The following is a 21649-nucleotide window of genomic DNA, read 5'->3' as shown; positions in this document are numbered from 1 at the left end:
TCTTTTCTTGGGTAAAATTTCCTTGGGAAGAAAGCTACATTAAGGAAACATTGATTTCATTAGACAACCATAGGAATCATGACCAAAAAGAAAAATGCCTGCCTTGGACATCTTCCTCTGTTCCCTCCCTCTCATTTGAGGCAACTACATAATGCTAGAACAATATACTTTGGGATAATTGCTCATTGGTAGGGACCCAAGTGTCACAGTGGTCCCAGGATACTTTATGTAGCAGAACAGCAAGGTGAGTATCCTTGAAAGTAGCCATGTCAAGTCTTCTGAAAACAAAAACAAAAACAAAACAGCTATAGGCAAACTCCATTTCTACTCTTCTAGGATCTGCTACTGTTTCCCATCATTCCTTCTATCCCTGATTATTCAGTAAATGGAATTTGGTTTGATATGCCTTGTATTTATCTGTCCAACCTTTGTACACAGTTGTGAAGCATGTGTATCTTTATCTATCTATCTATCTATCTATCTATCTATCTATCTATCTATCATTTATCTATTTATCTATATATCTATCCATTCATTCATTTAAGGCAATGGGGTTAAATGACTTGCCCAAGGTCACACAGCTAGGTATTTATTAAGTGTCCAAGGCTGGATTAGAACTCAGGTCCTTTTGACTCCAGGGCCAGTATTGTATCCATTGTGCTACCTAGCTGCTGTGGAGTATGTATATCTATCTATCTATCTATCTATCTATCTATCTATGTAAAGATAGAGCAGAGTTAAGGGTCTGCCTCATGTTGGAGTTCAGAGGCAGAGCAAAAAAAGAAGGAATAAACCTGACTATGCCAATAAATCCTTGATTAGAGGCTATTAAAAAACAACATAAGACAGGTAAGAATCTACTACAAAGCTTCTTTTTTTTGTTTTTTGTTTTGCAAGGCAACAGGGTTAAGTGACTTGCCCAAGGTCACACAGCTAGGTAATTATTAAGTGTCTGAGGCCAGATTTGAACTCAGGTCCTCCCAACTCCATGGTCAGTGCTCTATCCACTGTATCACTTAGTCGCCCCCTACAAAGCTTCTTAATGATTGAACTGTTTTGTTCCCTTTCCATCCATGGAGAAAAATCCATGTCAAGAATGGTACTGAGTAGAATATTCCCAATAAAAAACCATTTCAGGGTTAATTTTCCTGGTGAAGTCCTTTCAGGGTTTAGAAATATTAAAGAAAGAACAAACTATTATTTTTAAATTCTTTCTAGAAGAAAGTCCCTTGCATTCCAAACAAGTGGCTCACTCTCCTAACTTTTGATAAGACTACTTTTTCTGACTACTAGAAGGATAGTAGACTTTTTCCCATGAGAAAAAACCTTGCATTCCAAAAAGCTCATAAGACTCCTCTTGTTTGAGGATAATTAGACTGTTCCTAGACCTTGCATTCCAAGACAATGGTGAGGTAATATTTTATGAAAAACCTTTCATTCTTTTCTTTGTTGCTGGGGTAGATTTTTTTTTTCAAGGCAAGGTAGGTAATTATTATAGGCTGGATTTGAACTCAGGGACTCCTGAGGGTCGGTGCTCTATCCACTGCGCCACCTAGCCGCTCCCAACTGGGGTAGATTTTAACAAGTAGAATGTAACCAATGAATTGACAGAGAGAGAGATGATAGGGAGGCAGAGTGGATTGCATTAGGCCATATAGTCTTGCTTCACTGGCAATTTAGAAGCAGCTTCTTGATCTTCACTACCTTTGTGAGACTTAGAGTGTGCCCTTTTCTCAAGAAAAGTCAAAATAAACTTTTTTTTCCCTCAAAGGAGTCTATTTTTTTAAATGGATTTTTATCCTACACAGTTTGGTGCATTGGCTGGGAAATTAACACCTTCCTTAAGACTCTTTTGGACCCACACACATGTGGACACCATACTGGAAATTGTCAGCAGCTTATGATTTAGTGTCTAGGCAATTCCCTTGAGGAGCAAGGGAAGAATCCAGAAGAGAGACTTAGTTTGAGCAAAATTGAAAGCCAGACGACTTTCAGAGGCAGCACTACAAGGGAGGTGTCCTGCCACAGGAGAAGACCCAGAGATGGCGCCATGGGTTTGTAAGTTTCTTTACATAAGCCCTGGTGTAGCCTTGGGTGACCCAGCTTTTGTTGCTCCCACGCAGATAAAATCTGCAGATTGAATCTGATGGGTGCAGAAAAAAGGGCAGGGGTGGAAATACTCTCAAACAATTAATACAATTTACTGGGAGAGATTCCAAAGAAGTTCAAGCAGTTAGAGGTTGTAGGGACAAGACAGAAGGGTCCAAAAGTGCTGGCTAAGAGCTCTAGGATCTAGATTTAATAATGGAGAAGAAATACAAAGTAAAAAGGGAAAAGTGCAGAAAATGATTAAATGCTGTTGACTTTTTCCTCTTCCCCACTTCTTCACTGTGATTCTGGGTTGCCAGAATGCTTTCTCCTCCTCTTCCTCCTCTCCCTCCTCCCCCTCCCTGCTTCTTTCTCTGGGGCACTTCCCTATTTTTGTTTTGTTTTGTTTTGTTTTGTTTTGTTTTGTTATCTCTTGACCTTGGGAGGGAAACTGGAGCAAAAAGGGAATTTATTAAGAAAAAGGACTAATGAATAATAGAGAGAATTGTTTCATGAAGACTTAGTAAAATAAGTGTTAAAAGGGACCTTATTTTGAAGTTAAAGTAATAGGAAAGAGACAGTGAATATTACCAAATATGCTAAATAAAGAAATCATAGAAAGGAATGTTATTTTAATTTGAGAAAGTTTTGGGGAAGTAAATTCCAGAGAGTCAAGGGAGTCAGGTTAATTTGATTATATATAATTTGGTTACACAGAAATGCCAGAAAAGAGAAACTAAATAGTTAATCTTTTACCAGAACAAAATGGGGTGAGTGGTGAGTGAGTTTATTAGTATAGATTCTGGTAATGTTAGTTATTACAGAGAGTAATGGAACAAGTGGGGATTTGAGAATAGAAGAGCCCCCAAGAAAGATTTTGTATCTGCCTCCTTATGAGAAACATTATGTGGTTTATTCTATCTGAAGAGGGGAACAGGGGATATTCCAATTAGGCTGTGAGATTTTTTTTTTTTAAGTAGCTGTTTGCCTTCTAAAACATTTTACCAATTAAAATCAAGAAGTGTTAAATATTAAATCCTTTGAATGGAAAATGTATTTATAAAGTGGAATCACATCTGTGGTTTATATAGCTGTATAAGCTATGGGAATCTAGTTCAGAACAGTATTAACTACAGTCAAAAAGAGTTAATGGAAAAGAATAGTGGAATAGAATATTAAGGGAAAATGTAAGTTATATAGTCTGAGTAAGAAGTTCTGAAAGAACTAGGAAGACAATCAAGGCATAGAGACAATTGGGGTTTTTGAACTGTATGTTAAGTATGGATATCAGTTAAAGCATATAGACAGAAAGTCTGAGCAAGTTTGACATTGTATAAGTAAAAGGATTGATTTTGGGAGCCTTGGGAGGTGTTTTAAAAATCAATGTTAAAAAAAGGTAGTATAGAAAGCTAAAAGTTCAAATGGAGATATATGTTTAAATGAGGTTAGGATAATCTGAAAATTGAATTAAACTGCCACTTTTGCAATATCTGGCAGTGAATAGATTGGAAAAGCAATAAACCCAATAAGATGAAAAGTTTGATAGGAAAGCAATTGTTAGGTAAATGTTAATTTTTTATTATGTTATTATTGATTCTATAACGTGTTAATCTTTTGTACAAAGTAATCTGAAGATATATGTAAACTGAATTAAGGGTTTTGTAAAGAAAAAGAAGTTTGGGGTTTTTTTTTATTCTAATGTTTTATGGCTCCTCCAGAGTCACAGGAAGAAAAAGAATTAATAGAAATGTTATAATAGATGGGGACAGAATGGCCTTGGTAGAGGCTGGGAGTCTGACAAAACTATTGTCTGGACAGACTGAGTTATGTGCTCTTTTTTTTTTAAAGTTTTTGCAAGGCAAATGAGGTTAAAGTGGCTTGCCCAAGGCCACACAGCTAGGTAATTATTAAATGTCTGAGGCCAGATTTGAACTCCTGACTCCAGGGCTAGGGCTCTATCCACTGTGCAACCTAGCCGCCTCTGAGTTATGCGCTCTTAATCAAGTTTTAGAATTACTAAACAAGGGGAAGGTAATATTTTACACCAATTCAAAATATGTTTGGGGTATAGTTCATGTATCTGGAAAAAAATCTGGGGTGAGTGGTGAGTGAGTAATGATAAACAGTAAAGGTAAAGAATTAGCACATATTACTTTAATATCTCAAATTAAGGGGAATCTCCAATTCCAAGAACATAAAATGTTCTAATATTAAAAAATGTTACAAGAAAACTCTTATAAGATAGAGTAATGAGAAGTTAGAATTGCACTGATAGAGATAAAAAGAATTTGCAAACTTTTTAGACTTTGAAAAGAAAACTGAATATCACTTTTGGAATTTAAGAAAAGTATAAAGAAAATCTTGTAATTATAAAAAAGGGATTTTTAGGAACAACTGGTCTTAATTTTTCTGTGTTGCAAAATTTTAGGTAGTAAAGAGAATATACATGAAATTGAAATATGTAGTGAGTAATCAGTAAACTTTATATAAGAACAGAATCAAACAACTTTTTTTTGAGAATTTAAAATTGTGTTACAATAACAAACAATGAACAAATTGAGGTTTAACTTGCCACATTTGTAAAGATTTGTTATGAGAAAACTAGAGAACACCTTGCCAACAGGTTATATCTCTTGAGGTCCTTTTTGGCCCAGAGAATTTGTGAAAAGTTTTGTTTTTTTACCTCATGTTTATAAAAGGGAATATCTATATGTAAGATCAATGTAGCTTATTTATTATCTGTTATTTAAAAAGAAGAAATTATATATGCAAATGTAACATTGGCATGGGTAAAAAGTGTACATTGGGCTTCTGAAATTATCATGTATATAAGACTAAATTCATGGAGAATCTTATTTTATTTGTTTTGAAAATAGAAATGTATTTGGAAGAAGAGATAAATAAGCTTATAAAGCACAAATTGAGAAGATGTTTGTATGTAAAAGATATTTATAAGGGTAACGTTAAGAGAAACTTTTGTTTTGCTTTAAGAGAATGAGATGTCAGCATGAAAACATGTTTTGTGTAGATTAAGAATTTAATGTTTAAATATTAAAGAAATAAAGTTGCAGATTTCTTCCCCCCATGTTAAATGCAGATTCAGAAGGATAGTGTATAAGAGATTGGGAGGTATATCTTAACTGTAAAATACCCTTTCCAGTAATGTTGAATAAATGTGAGGAGCTTTGGAAAATGATTAGGAAATTAAAAATTATGTAACCCTAATTAGATGACTTATCAATGAGTAAGATGTTGAAGAGTGTTATCAAACATGTGATCTACTTTTGGAAATATAAGCTATTTTACTGTAATGTTGTTAAACCTGGAATTGATGCTTGATTGCTTTGTAGGGATAATGAGGGAAATTATCAAAGGTCATAACCCTCTGGATTCCCTGAAATTTTTAAGTGATGTGTTGGACCTTGCTCTAGATCTGTAGGTCCAGGTATAAATGTAATAATAAAAAGATTGTTTTGTGAAATCTAGTGCTTAATATATTACACTTATAACTGTTTTGTTAAATTTAGAGACCCTTAAGATATTCTAATGGATTGAATGAATTCTGAAATGCAATAATTTGTATTTCAAACATGGCTAATAAACAGGTTTATTTTAGAGAATTGTTTGCATAAGAACTTGCCAATTATATATATATATATATATATATATATATATATATATATATGTATGAATTGGAATTTTTGTGGTTGTGTGTGTGTGTGTGTGTGTGTGTGTGTATGTGTGTATTTATTTATTTATTTATAATCTCAAAGTTGTGGTTGTTTGCTTTTAAGTAAAAGCACCTGAGCAACATGGGAAAGACAGTAATGATAATAATTTGTGATTTTTTTCTGTGACAATCTCTGGCTAATTGTTACATGAGAATTCTTAGAATAATCTCCTAGCCAAAGGAGGTGTTTATTTATTGTAATACAGCAGGCTAATCAAGAGGCCTCTAATATACCATCTTTATCCAGAAATAAAACAGATAAGATTTCAGAAAAAAGGGATGTGGATCTGCAGATTAGAAGTTAGTGCTACCAGGAGGATAGACCTTCTAGTTGAATTATGAAACGTATTTGTGAAGAAGGTTTTATTTGTATGTCAAGGAATACTCCAGTGTTGAGTCTGGGGGAGGGAACTCAGGCTGACATCAATATGATGCATAAGCTGGTTTGTTTATTGATCACAGGATACATACTTTTATACTCTACATTTACGTAACCAATTACATAAGCATTTTAGCAAGTATTTTTTTCACATGCATACCTTGTGTATGTCTTAGGTGATTGTTTTGAGAACCAAACAGTGTTTTGATAAACACAGTGAAGATTGTTTTGAGAACCAAACAGTGATTTGATAAACAGAGTGCAGAAGGTAATTATTTCAGAATACACTATCTATCTGAGCCTGGGAATACACCTTGTTAGCTCAGACATGCAGCTACTCCCTTATCTAAGCTCTGAAGTATATCTTGCTGGTTAAAGCACGTAACTATTTCTGTGTTAACCCTTCATAGCTCTTAGCCTGGAACACATAGAACACCACATCTCCCCCTTTTTTGTTTAAAGGCCTGGGAGAGCATGTTTTCTAGAGATCTCTGACAACACAAAAGGATGCATGGTCCAAACAACAAGAATATAACAAGTATAAAGCAAATTACAATTATAGGTTTTACAATTGCCAAAAGCCAAGCAGGTAATCCTAAAGATTTTAACCAATCCTTAAAGAAATCTTCATGTACAGTTATTTTATCAAGATTTTCTTGTAACTTTTTGATTTTTAGCATAGACTGAAGCACTATTATCTGAAATATTAAAGCAACACATGCCTTCAAATTCCTCACAACCATGATTATGTAATAAAAGCAAGAAATCTATTGCAGCTCTATTTTGTAGTATAGCTTTGCAAATGCTCTGTACATCCGTAATTATATCTATTAAAATCATGGACGTAATGTCAGCCTGAGCTTTTGCCCAACATGCAAGTTTTTTCATGGTATTATAATTAATAGATGCCATTACCCCTGGTGTGAAAAAGGATGTGGCTACTGTTTCTGATACTGATAGAAAATTAACATTTTTATTACAGTTGGAAGCCAGAGGAATGCTCCTTGTTTTCTTAGGGCTTCTGGAGAAATTAAGGTATGGTGTGGACACTAGTACTAATTGGCCTAGGTAACAAGGTCCTCCTATAGGACGCCATGGGATAGAACTTTATGCTTTATCTTCACATATCAAGAATACTCCAGGGGGTAATGACTTCGCTCCCTCAATTTGTACTTCAAGGGGCCCCCGTTCTGTTTTTGATAAATTCCAATAATGAGAATGCCCTGATACATTAGTGAATCGTTCCCACTTAGGGGAATCACAAGGCGCGTTTTCTTTAAAATACTCTAAACCTCCAAATATAAAAACTCCTATAGCATTATAAAGTTGTGGGGAGTTCACAAGACTACAATGTGGGAGATGAGTGATATTCTCTTTTATTCCAGGGGCAACACTCCACAAGAGATTTATTTCCTGTTGTTCCTGTGTAGTTAGTTTATTTAAAGCCTCCAGAATAGCTCTTGATCTACAACTATTTTTCAGGGATGGCCAGGTATAATTTTGCTGCTTATCACACATACATGTACAAGAACTATACTGCTGAAAACTCCTACATGTTCCCTTTAACTGTCCATAGTACCCTTTCAGTCTCTGTTTGATGTCCTCTGGGTCCAGGGGGATCCCTATGAAGCATGTCTTGAAGGGATCACCAGCTGATTTCAGGGAGATACACATTTGATGCTGTCCTGTAGCATTAGCCAGTGCAAGCCACATATTTTCTTGATGCTGTAGATACTTAGGAACAAGAGCTGTAGTGGGGCAGGATGCAAGCGCCAGCAGAAGTATCATTTTTCAGGTGAGGTTTTACCTACTTTGCAGGAACCCACTGTGGTTTTGATGAACCTGAAACAACACACGCATACCCTCGTCCCTAGGTTAGTAACTGATAGGAATTGTCCCATTGGGAAGTCTTAGGATCAAAAACAGAGAAAGAAATGTCAACACTGGCAAAGTGTGCCACGTTCTTTGAAAAGTGAAAGTAAAGAGGCTTGTTATCTGAGATAGAGTGCTTAGGGTTAAGCTAGTTCAAAACATAAATCACTTTGCTCACTATGTTATGCGGTGATCCCCCAACCTCCCCCCTTTTCTTTTAAAAACAAGGCTAAGTATTTCTTAACATCCTGATGAGCCCTATCAGCCCTATCAGCGGCGGTCGTGCCAGGGAGATCAAGGCGAATGAGACATGGACATGAAGCGGGGTGGGAGGGGGTTAAATCCTCCTCCTTCCTCTGCCAGCCTAGGGATGATTCACGGCGCCGAGTCAAGTCCTCATTAAGCAGGAGAGTCGTTGTACTGCAGTCAGGGCAGGAGGCAACAATCATTCTCATCTGCGCCAGGGGAAGGTTGAAGGTTTTCACCAAAGCCTTGGCTGATATGAGCAGGATGCAGCAGGGGGAGGGAATGGAGGCGCAATGGGGCCCTGAGCCGGAGCGGCTGATCTGAAAAGCCAGCGAGAGACAAAGGCAGCAGCGGGAAGGCTCTGGGGCAGCCTGCCCACCCTCTTCCGGGCCAGGCAGCAGTGGGGGATTAATTAACACTTTTTCTGCTAGAGGAGGCACATCTGAACTTCCTCCAATAGCGGTCCTTTCAGCATCAGTCACAGCGGGGCAAGCCCACAAACTTTCAATGTCAACATTGACAATTTTGCACAGTGTGCCATACGGTTCTGCCAGTCTCTGGGCTTCCTTGTTCTTAGTTTGGACTGCTTCCCTTAAGCTTTTTCCCTGCTTATCCCATTTTTTCCAAGGAGAAGAGTTCTTCAGTCTTAGTAATTATGCCCTTATCTCTTCCCCAGTGTAATACCCAGGAAATTTCTGATCTCTTAACAGGCAGGTCATATTTTTTCGATAAATCCTCTAAGGTATTGAGCGCGATGTGCTCCATGGCTGATGCAGCCATTCCCATCCCGAATTCCCTGACTCACCGGTCAGTCGTGGCATGTCCGCTTTTCTTCTAGCACTGAGTGAGGGGGTGTCCAGCACTTCCCTACCAACTCATACCACGATGTCTTCTCCCCATTCGACTCACTTCCATCAGGTCGGGGTCACCATATGTTGAGTCTGGGGGAGGGAACTCAGTGCCGACATCAATATGATGCATAAGCTGGTTTGTTTATTGATCACAGGATACATACTTTTATACTCTACATTTACGTAACCAATTACATAAGCGTTTTAGCAAGCATTTTTTTCACATGCATACCTTGTGTATGTCTTAGGTGATTGTTTTGAGAACCAAACAGTGATTTGATAAACAGAGTGCAGAAGGTAATTATCTCAGAATAAGCTATCTATCTGAGCCTGGGAATACACCTTGTTAGCTCAGACATGCAGCTACTCCCTTATCTAAGCTCTGAAGTACATCTTGCTGGTTAAAGCACATAACTATTTCTGTGTTAACCTTTCATAGCTCTTAGCCTGGAACACATAGAACACCACACTCCAGATGTTGTTCTTTGAATGTTTAGAAAGTAATCTAATTTAATGTATTCTGTTGACAGGGACATTCAGAGTAGATGTATAGGGAAGGGGGCTGATTGATTGTGACCTCCCCCCCAATCCAGATTAGAATTAATATTTAGTTCTTGTGAAGTGAATTCACTTGGAGATCTAATTAGATGGAATTACTATTTTAGATCATGGGACTTTTAATCAGCTTTTGTTTTATGTCTGACATCAGGTATGATCAGCAAAGGAAGTACTGTTGAGTCAATGCTCTCTTGAAGTCTGGAAGCCTGAAGGAGATTTGAACACTACACAGGTGACAGGTGTATTGGAAGAAAAAGCTGAAGGGGAGATTTTTAGGGCAGCCTGAGGTTGGACCCTTTTGATTGACTTCCCCAAATGTGACTTTTGAATAATGTCTCATCGGATAAATCTAAAATTTGATTTAAGGCATTTGATTATCCACTTGACCTCTACTTGGAAACTGACACTCAAAATTGTATCTATAAAGGAATTTTTCTTTTGATATTCTGGATCTTTATAGTAAATTGCTAAGGTCAATCTGATATAGAAATTTTAGGTCAAGTGGAGTTTAAAAGCTAGATAGGCCAGCATGTGGTTTAAAACTCTGCTGTTAGCTATATGTTTTGAGAAGAAATAAGATTCTTGGATTTTATTTTTTTTATGCTAGGAAAAGGATATTTAGGTAAGAAGAATAAAGAAGGTTATATAATCTCAAGATACACTTCTGTGCAGTAGGAGTTTCAAGTTCTACTTTGAGAAAGGAATGTAAGTCAGTTGAGAATATCAGGAGAAGAATCATCTATAGTTTAGTTAAGAAACATTTTGGGAAGAAAGAAGAATTTATTTTAGTTAAGGATGCTTGAATTATTATTTTAATGAAGAGCAAGAGATTAAGGCTCTTCGTATGTCACTTGCTGGACACTTTTTTGTACAAAGACGGTCATCTAATGTAAATGTTATAAACTCAAGTTGACTGGATAATTTTCGACACATTCACTTGTGAAGTGAACAATTATGGAGTTTGTATTTTTGTTAAAGTAAAGTATGTATATAAATGGGACAATGAGTAAGGCAAAATGTGAATTTTAATAGCTTTAGAATTTTATGGTCTAATGATGAAAATATGAGTCTGTCTGATAAGATGTTGTGTTAAGAAGTTTCTTTACCAGAAGAGGAGATCTCAACAAGTCATCTGAATTGGAGATTGGAATGGAATCTGCAGATATAGAAAGAAATTGAATGTCTTCAGGGGAAAAGAGAGAGAGACCAGATGATTTCATCTTCCTCCATTGTGTCTGTGTGTGTGTGTGTGTATGGATTTTTTGGTCAGGGTTCCAAGAAGAAGATGGATCCCAAGTGGACAGGAAGAGAGAATAGAACCTGAGGGGGTATCAAGGATAGTGTGAGAGGACTTCAGGTTAAGAAATACTAAAGAAAGAACAAACTATTATTCTTAAATTATTTCTAGAAGAAAGCCCCTTGTATTCCAAACAGGTGGCTCCCTCTCCTAACTTTTGATAAGACTACTTTTTCTGACTACTAGAAGGATAGTAGACTTTTTCCCATGAGAAAAATCTTGCATTCCAAAGAAGCTCATAAGACTCCTCTTGTTTGAGGATAATTAGACTGTTCCTAGACCTTGCATTCCAAGATAAGTTACATTACTTCAATAAGATAGTTATAATCCTAAAGGTTATTCTCACCATCTGAATGGTGAGGTAATATTTTATGAAAACGTTTCATTCTTTTCTTTGTTGCTGGGGTAGATTTTCACAAGTAGAATGTAACTCTGAAGACTAACCAGTAAGTCAACACAGAGGGATGATAGGGAGGAAGAGTGGATTGTATTAGGCCATATAATCTTGTTTGTCAATTCAGGGCAGCTCCTTGATCTTCACTACCCTTGTGAGACTTGGAGTATGCCCTTTTCTCAAGAAAAGTCAAAATAAACTTTTTTTTTTTGTCTCAGAGGAGTCTCTATTTTTTAAGTGAATTTTTATCCCACATACTATCATCCTTCCAAATATTCCACAACTTTCAGTAAACACATATTGGATTGAAGTGTCTTGAACTGGGTTTTGAAATCTTTTGTGGGTAGAATTTCCCACAAAATACTTGCTAGCAGCACATTTTAATTTTTATTCAATACAAAACTAAAATCTCTTTTCTTTTTTTTCTAATTTGTTCTTACTGTGAACAATCATTCTCCTATAGAATATCCCCAGAGTAAAAAGCAAACAAACAGCAATAGCAGCAATAATGGAACATACAAGTTTTCTCTGAATCTCAGGTGATATTTGGCACATGAAGAAAACTTTTGAAGCAAAGGAAACAGCAGTAAATGGACAGTTTATGATGGATATCACTGTCCATGCAGTTTTCAATAAATGCTTGAAGACTAATAATTACTTATAATACTAATAACTAATAATACTGAGTACTAATAACTATATAGTGCTTTAAATTTAAAAAGTATTTAATGTTCTTCAACTCATTTGAGACTCACAACTTTAAATAGTAGGTACCACAGGTATTATTGCCCTCCTTTTAATGATGAGGAAATGAAACTAGTGTCAGAGGCAAGGCTTGAATTCAAGTCTTCCTGGGTACAGATACACTAAACTATGCTACCTTAATGATTCTAAGGTCATGATCATGGACACCTAGGAATCTCTGTAACTCTTTCAGGGGGTCCAAGAGGCCAATACTATTTTTATAATGATACTTAGACTTTATTTGCTTATTCAAATACTCCTCTTTTTTCTAACTACATATCTGTGTGAGGTCTGGATTTTCCTTATTACATAGATTGACTATTGATGATAGACTATGACTATATCAGAGTTCTCTTTCCCTGCTTTAGTCTCTTACTGTTTGGAAATGTGATTCCTCTCTGTTAGGCTGGTTCATTTTTTTATCACTTTCTGTACTTATCTGCTACTGATGTGCTTATTCCTTCCTCTCCAGTCCTTTCTATCTGCACCCTTTCTACCTTATCTTCACTCTGGAATTAGGAGGACCTAAGTTCAAATCTGACCTCAGACATTTGACACTTAATAGCCACATGATCTAGGGCAAGTCACTTAACCCTGCTTGCCTACTAGCATCCAGGGCCATCTCCAGTCATCCTGACACATATCTGGTCACTGATCCAAGATTGCTCTGTAGGAGAAAGTTAGAATGGTGACTTAGCACAGTACTCCCTCACTCAAATCCCATTCACTTGCTTGTCATGGCATCACCTCTTGGATGTCATAATCTTCTTCAAGAATGAAGAACAAATAACAATAACAAACCTTTTTTTAACTTAAAAAGGCCAAGGTCTCTCACTGCATCTGGGGCCATTTCCAGTCATCCTGATCTATGTCTTGCCACTGTACTCAGATGGCACTGGAGGAGAGAGTGAAGTTGATGACTTTTCATAGCCCTACCTCATTTAAATCCAGTTCACTTGGAAATCAATACATTATTCTCCTACATCTTTGGTTCTCTTTGAGAATGGGGGACAAACAACAAAATGACACCTTGTACAAAGGGTCTATCCCACCTCCTTTGAATTCCACTTCTTTCCTTCTGTGAATTATTTCTTAGCTTACTTGTTTATATTTGTTTGCATGTTGTTTCCTTTATTAGGCTGTAAGCTTCTGGAGGACAGGGGCTTTCTTTTAATCTCTTAGCATAGAGTTTGACACAGTAGATAATTAACAAATTGATTGGGTTCAGGGTGGCATTCCAGGCACTGGGGTAAGTTATGAACATGTGATGGAATTTAGGGTAGGGATATGTTTCTGTACGTAGGTATAGGATTCCCACAGTACTTAAGAGCAGAAAGAACATGGAAGAAGAGAGAAAGAAAAAGAACAAATGTACTATTAGATCTAAAAACAAATAGTGGATCTTTCTGTGTAGGAAGGAGCTACTTATCCCCCATAGAATGCTGTAGTAGAATCATAGAAATTATAAATTGAAGGCTGGCCCAGCAAGGGTCAGAGAAAGAAATAAAGAGTAATGGTGGTTGATTATTTCTTGCTTAGGGGTACCAAGATCTCTGTTGAAATGATAATGACAACAGAGAGATGTTTTGTTTTTCCAGGGCATATGTCCAAAATAAAACTGAAAATGTCCTGTTGCTAACCAAAATGAATGATTATTACCACAAATTACAAAGAGTTGGACAAGAAACTGAAGATTGAAGGAACACAGGTTATATTCTTGTCAGTGGTGTCTGTTGAAGGCAAATGATGCAGAAGAGACATTGTTTGAGAAATAAGCAGATGACTAAGATGATTCCTAAGAATGAGATTTGGACACCTGGATCACAGCTTAAAATATAGGGATGATAGATTCCTGGGTAGAGATGACATAGATTCAATAAAGCTTGATAAGACGGTACCTTTGTCTTGTAAACCCAACCAGAAGGACTTTAGGATTGCAGGAGAAAGCTGCCTTTTTGTATATACTAAGGTAAATACCACAGAAAGGAGCTGTAATGAAAGGAAAAGTAAAAACAAGTCAACTAGTATTTACTAAGCACTTACTTTGTGCTAACCATTATGCTAAGCATGGAAGAAACAAGAAAAGGCAGAAAAAAGAGCAGTTGAGACATTCTTAAGTTTACAGAAAACAAAAATTCAAGAAAGGATCCTACTGATGTAAAATGTATTAAAGTCAAATGGCTACACACAAATATCCAAGTTTAGGCAACAGCAAGAGTTGTTAATGCAAGAAAGCAAATTTGACTTTAATTCTGACATCACTGAAATGGTTCTGACTTATTAAAAGACAAGAAATGATATGAGCAATGAATTAGCATAATGGATAGACTACTTAACCTGGAGTCAGTAAGATCTAATATCAAATTCAGTCTTATTTACTAGCTGCATGACCCCAGGAAAGTCAATTAACTGTTTTTTGCCTCAGTTTCCTCATTTGCAAATATAACACCTACCTCCCAGGGTTGTTATGAGAAGCAAATGAGATAATAATTGTAAAGTGCTTAACATAGTACCTGGCAAATACAAATACTGGCTACTATTAATATTGTAAATACTGTAGAGGAAAGAGAGGCATATTAATTCATTGTTGGTGGTATTGTGAATTAGTAGAACTATTCTCAAAAGCAATTTTGAATGCCTAAAGTGTCTAAAATGATCATTCCCTTTTACTAAAGATTCCATTGCTAGGTATTTCCCTTAAAGAGGTCATTCATAAAATGAAAGCATTTATATATGCCAAAATATTTACAGTAGTGCTTTTTGTAGTAACAAACAATTAGAAATAAAGTAGATGTCTATTAACTGGAGAATAGCTAAAAAATACTTGGTTTATAAATGTGATAAACTATGTGTTGTAAGAAATGATGAACACTAATAAGTACAGAAAATTAAGAAAAGACACATGAATTGATGAAAAATCAAGTAAGTCGATCCAGGAAAACAGTACACACTGTTTCCACAATAATTTAAATGGAAAGAACAACAATCACAAGGGAATCAAAACTGAATTTTATGAAATTAAAATGACCAATGCAATTCAAGTTTCTGGCTAATCCTGGTACATATGCATACTACTGCTTAGGTGATTGGGGATTGGTGGAGAAGATAATGACCCCAGACTGTGAATCTGGGTGAGGAGCAGAGTAGCTCTGAGAGAGTCTATTCTTTAAGAGAAATGTCTGGAGTTCTTCCTAAGAGAATCCAGTGTTTTCTCTTAAAGAAGCAAGGAAGAAGCAAGAGAAAGACTTTGGAATCTGAAAATATATAAGGGAATCTGCAAACATAAGGGAAGCTGGGTTCTTAACATTATCCTGACTTCCAACTAGTCTTTCTAGAGTTATCTGGGTATTTTCCCTTGGGTGAGATGAGGGCCTCCCTCTTGGTTGAGTTGAGATAACTCACTCCCAGTGAGAGAGCTTATTCACTCTGAATATGTTCTGGAATATTTTAATCTGCATAAGTTTTTTGATTTTTATTTGCTATTTGCTTGGATTAATGAATTTACATGCTATTCATTATTTGTAATAGTCTTAAATGTAACTATTGTTTGATGTAAAGAAGTAAGATTGGGTGGGTGGGAAGGGGATGATTATTACCTCCTTGAAAAAGACCAGGTAGTGATTTTTGTTCAAAATTGTCTCCCTAGAGGGGCGGCTAGGTGGCGCAGTGGATAGAGCACCAGCCCTGGAGTCATGAGTACCTGAGTTCAAATCTGACCTCACACACTTAATAACTACTTAGCTGTGTGGCCTTGGGCAAGCAACTTAACCCCATTGCCTTGCAAAAACCTAAAAAAAAAATTGTCTCCCCAGATCAGCAGTATTTAGATGAGCAAGTTTCTGGAGTGATCTGCCAACATCTCTCTCTCTCTCTCTCTCTCTCTCTCTCTCTCTCTCTCTTTAAAAATTTATTTTTATTAAAGATTTTATTTGAGTTTTACAATTTGCCCCCCAATCTTACTTCCCTCCCCTCACCCCCCACGGAAAGCAATCTGTCAGTCTTTACTTTGTTTCCATGTTGTACCTTGATCCAAATGGGTGTGATGAGAGAGAAATCATATCCCTAAAGAAGAGACAAGAAGTCTAAGAGGTAACAAGATCAGACAATAAGATATCTGTTTTTTCTAAATTAAAGGGAATAGTCCTTGAACTTTGTTCAAACTCCACATCTCCTTATCAGGATACAGATGGCACTCTCCTTTGCAGACAGCCCAAAATTGTTTTCAATTGTTGCACTGATGGAGTGAGCGAGTCCTTCAAGGTTGATCATCACTCCCACAACATCTCTTTCAAACTACATTTAGGTAACCCAGGTAAACATATATATGTATCTATATCTATATCTATATCTATATCTATATCTATATCTATATCTATATCTATATCTATATCTATATCTATATCTTATATGAGCCCATTCTTTTATAGTTAACTGGAAGAGTTGAATGACATTTAGAATCCAAAAAGATCTTGAAAAATTAGAGCACTTTATTGCTGTTGTTTAGTCATTTTCAGTTATGTCTAATTTCATGCCCATTTGGGGGGGGTTTCTTGGCAAAAATACTGGAGAGATTTACCATTCCTTCTCTAACTCATTTTACAGATGAAGAAACTGAGGCAAACCTTAGGGTTAAATGACTTGCCCTGGGTCACAGTATCTGAGGTTATATTTGAACTTAGAGGTCTTCCTAACTCCAGGCCCAGCATTCTATCCATTATGCCTCCTACCTGCCCTAATAAGATTAAATTAAATTCAATAAGGATAAATGTAATATCTTACATATGAATTCATGATGGAGGAGGAATGACTGGATATTAGTTTGCTTAGAAAAGATCTGGAGGTTTTAAGTGAAATATGAACTCCACATGAGAAAGTAATGTGGTGTTGTAGCCAAAATAGTTAATATAAACTTGGTCTGCATTTAAAGGCACAGTCTCTAGGCACAATGTGATGATAGCTTTGTTTTCTGCCCAGGGCATAGGAATGTAAAGTTAGAGGTTGAAGGGACTTCAGAGGTTATCTATTCTAAGCCTCTGAATTTTTTTTTTGCAAGGCAAATGGGGTTAAGTGACTTGTCCAAGGCCATACAGCTAGGTAATTATTAAGTGTCTGAGGCCACCTAGTGCCACCTGGCCACGTCCAAGCCTCTCAATTTTTAAGTTAGTATATTAAAGTCTAAGATTTACCCAGTTACCCAAATTGATTTACCCAATTCTATGTAGGTGAGGGAGTATGAGGCAAGACTCTTCCTATGTAGAGAGTACTTTCTTACTTATGTAGTTATTGCTTCTTCTGATAGCATGTAAACTTCCTGAGGATAGCAACAGTTCCATTTTGGTTGGTTTTTTTCTTTTGTTTTTTTTTTGTATTCTTAGTGCTTTAGCAATGCCTGTCAAATAGCATATGCTTATAAAGGTTTGTTCAGTTGAATTCAATTGGAGTAGGCAAAATACTTTGAGACTTTGATTAGGAGATTAACATGGAGAAAGCAGTGAAAGAAAAGTAATCTTCAGGAGGGTTTTGTGGAGGGGTGAAGGAATGGAGTAAAAGACACCAGCTGGGAGTTTTTATTAGTTATTGAAGTGGAAGACAATAAGGTCCTGAACTAGGATGATAACTTTGGCAATAGAGGGTAAGACATTTCAAAGGAAAAATTTTTAAGACTTGGTGGCTGATTTGATAAAGTCAAGATGATTCTATTTTCAGAATGGATTGGAGAAATGTGGTCTGACAAAGGATCTTATTTTTGTAAAGACTTACTAAAAGAGCATCTTTTCCCCTCTTTTTTTTATTGGGACTAATCCCCAAAATCTAGACTGTAACTAGTATTATTACATAGGGAAATTTTAAGACAGTGGATGATGAAGTGTAATTTTAGTAGGAAGAATGGCATCTGTTCCTCTAGGAACAGAAGGAAAAGGAGGCAGAGGAATCAAAAAGGGGCTATTATCAGAGAACGGGAAGTCAGAGAGGAGAACTAGTTTTGAGCGAAGATGAGTTTATTTTCAGAATATCCAAAATTGAGATGTCTCATATTAATCTGAAGATTCATTATGAACATTCACTAAAAAAGTTCATAATGGAGATAAAGATTTTAGAGTCAGATCTGTGGATATATGAGTATTGAATGACTTGGAGTCATGAAGACTTTAGTTCAAACCTCACCTTAGATATTTACTTAGTTGAATGACCTTGAGTAAGTCATTTAATCCTTCTCAACTTGAGTTTCTTCAACTGTAAAATGTGTAGGGAACAGTAGCAATCTGGAGAGAAATTATCTTAAAGGAACATGTCTCTAATAATTGGAATTTTAGGACCATAGGCAGGACAGGTGAGACCAAGAGCAATCCCATACTTAACTAAAACTAAGGCTAGCTCCGCTTAGAGGTCTCTAGGAACAGGACACTTTCTGAATGATGAGGTGAAGACTTTCAGTGGGCAGAAGCTGCATGCATTTTTTTTTTTGAACTTCTCTTCAGAGTCAACCATGATTCAGATGTTTTTTTTTCTGCTGCCTTCCCTTAGATTCTTTATAAGATGACAGTTGGGTAGTGCAGTGGCTAGAACTTTGGCCTTGAAGTCAGGAGGATGAGAGTTTGAATCCAACCTGACACTTGATACTTACTAGCTGTGTGACCTTTGGCAAGTCACTAAACCCTGACTGCCTTACATCTAGGGCCATCTCCAGCCATCCTGATTCATATTTGGCCATTGGACCCAGATGACTCTGGAAGAGAAAGTGAGGCTGGTGACTTAGCACAGCACCTCCTCACTCCAATCCAGTTCATGTGCTTGCATAGTATCACCTCCTTGATGTCATGGTCCTCATTGAGAATGAAGTACAACATTATTATTATTAAAAATAGAAATTTAGCCCTTCTCATGAAGGGTTCCACAATTTAAGGCTAATATGAACATTGTAATATTTCTCCCTACACTGCTAATTCTAAAGAATTCCATTAATATAGGTGGGAATACTATCCTGGTCTGATCATATGATGCCTAGTAGTAAAGGATTCTGTGTGTTTCCTGTTGACTCTATAATAAAATACAAATGTCATAGTATGGTATTTTGGTCTTCTGCTCTATGGCATGTTAATCTATCTTTTCAAATATTCTTCTTCATATTCTCTCCATCCCAGCTCCAGGGAACCTGAGATGCTATTCTCTGAATTTGATGTTTTTCCTCACACCTCAGTTAAATGCACCAGCCTGTCCTCATGTCTAGAGGTATGCCCTCATGCCTACTCTCTCTTCATCTCTTCATCTCTACCTCTCAGAGTCTTTATATGGCTCAGTTCAAATTATTTTCTCATTTGAGACTGCTTCTTTAATTCCCTGCTTTTAATATTTCCTTGCTCTTTGAAAGGATCTCAGAAGTCATTTAGTACAATCTCATTTTACTGATGAGGAAATTGAGGTCCAGGAAGATGAGATCTGAATCCTGGTTCTTTTCCTCCAATCTTCTTTTTTTTTTTTTTTTGGGGGGTGGGGGTGTCTTTATATCTTCTCCATTCAGACAATGCCTTGCATTGAAAAGGAAGTGTTGAATTTGCTGAAATGATTTAATGTAGTCCGTAAATGACTGCAATTTGCCTTGCACGTCCAGCAGGTGGCAATATAAGATTGAGAACAAAAATTTTTCTGCATTGTAATTTTTAGTCTAAGTTTGGGAAGACATATTGAACAAAGCTGACTTCCTAGGTTGAGTGGGCAGCCACCTTCATGTACTTTCAGGGATTCTGGAATGGACACTACCTCTTATATATTGTCCCCACTTCCTTCTGACTTACTTGATGAAGTAGACTTTACTGAGAAAAGCTAACATTTACCATTTGGCTTTTGCAAGGTAATGGGTTTAAGTGACTTGCTCAAGGTCATACAGATAAGTAAGTATTAAGTGTCTGAGACCACATTTGACCTCAGGTCCTCCTGGTTCCAGGGCTGGTGCTTTATTCACTGTGCCATTTAGCTGCCCCTAACATTTAACATTTGAAGCAAAATTTAAATACATTAAAAAAAGACTAGACAAAACTAGACTATATACAAAGAAGTCTCAGTTTTTAGACCATTAAGCATTTTTTTTTAGGTTTTTGCAAGGCAAACAGGGTTAAGTGGCTTGCCCAAGGCCACACAGCTAGGTAATTATTAAGTGTCTGAGATCAGATTTGAACTCAGGTACTCCTGACTCCAAGGCCAGTGCTTTATCCACTATGCCACCTAGCCGCCCCCATTAAGCATTTTTAAAGAAATAATTTTCTTATTTTAAAGGATTTGACTATTTATTACTTTTATTATTTACTGTAATATTTACTATTTAAAGTAAAATTTGAATACATTGAAAAGTCAAGACAAAAAGTTGCTCATATAAAAACCATTAGACATTTTGATATAACGAATTTTCTTTCTTTTTTTAAAATAAATTTTTTTCTTTTTATTTTGTAAGGCAATGGGGTTAAATGACTTGCCCAAAGTCACATAGCTAGGTAATTATTAAATGTCTGAGGCTGGATTTGAACTCAGGTCTTCCTGATTCCAGGGCTGGTGTTCTATCCACTGTGCCACTTAAGTTACCCCCTAAAGAATTTTCTAATTTGAAAGAATTTGGTTATGCATTACTTTGACTATTTACTATTATTTATTTCTAACAGTTATTTTTGGTTTTGTCTCCATCACTATCATTCCAGCTTCTAAAGCAATCAATCTGAACTCCCATTAATAAAATAGTATGAAAAAATAATATGAAAAACTTTTGTTTTAAATGATATAAATGATCATATCCCCACAATTGAAATACTTTTTTTCCTGCTCACTAATATTCTCTCTCCAAAATCTCAGCACTGGGAAGCTCTTCATCTTGGAGATTTCATCAGTTTTTGTATTTATACACTCTCAGAATCCTCAGTTGCCTTTGTCCCTCTGATTGGAAGACTGAACTGAAGATTTTAAAATTCCCAAAGCCCCCATTTAAAAAGGGTTCAGATATCTAAACAGTTTTTTATTTTTTATACTCTTTCCCTTTTCTGCTTTCAATTCTTTCTTTCCTTTACTCATTAGGACAGGGATTTTTCCCTTATTTGTATCCTAGTGCTTAGCATAGTGTAGTCACTTAATGAATATTTATTTTATTATGTGAATTATCATAGACATATGTGACAAAGCCAATTTATTTTCAAAGTGTTTTTATTTATTGAAAATAATTCTTTTGGGGAAGCTAGGAGGAGCAATGGATAAAGCACTGGTACTGGAGTTAATTCAGGAGTATCTGAGTTCAAATCCAACACTTAATAGATGTGTGACCTTGGGCAAGTCACTTAACTCTGATAATAATTCATTCAATAATTTACAACTGTCAAGTGAGGAACAATGACCTAAATTCCTAGCAGAGTTACAGCTTGGGTGAGGGAGATGAGGGATTTGACCAGGTGATGAAATTTAAAGGACTGCTAATGGAACTTATGCTTTTTTATCATGTAGAAAGAACTGAGCT

This window comes from Macrotis lagotis, chromosome 1, assembly GCF_037893015.1.
Source record: "Macrotis lagotis isolate mMagLag1 chromosome 1, bilby.v1.9.chrom.fasta, whole genome shotgun sequence".
Taxonomy (NCBI): Eukaryota; Metazoa; Chordata; class Mammalia; order Peramelemorphia; family Peramelidae; genus Macrotis; species Macrotis lagotis.
This window is presented reverse-complemented; position numbering follows the sequence as displayed.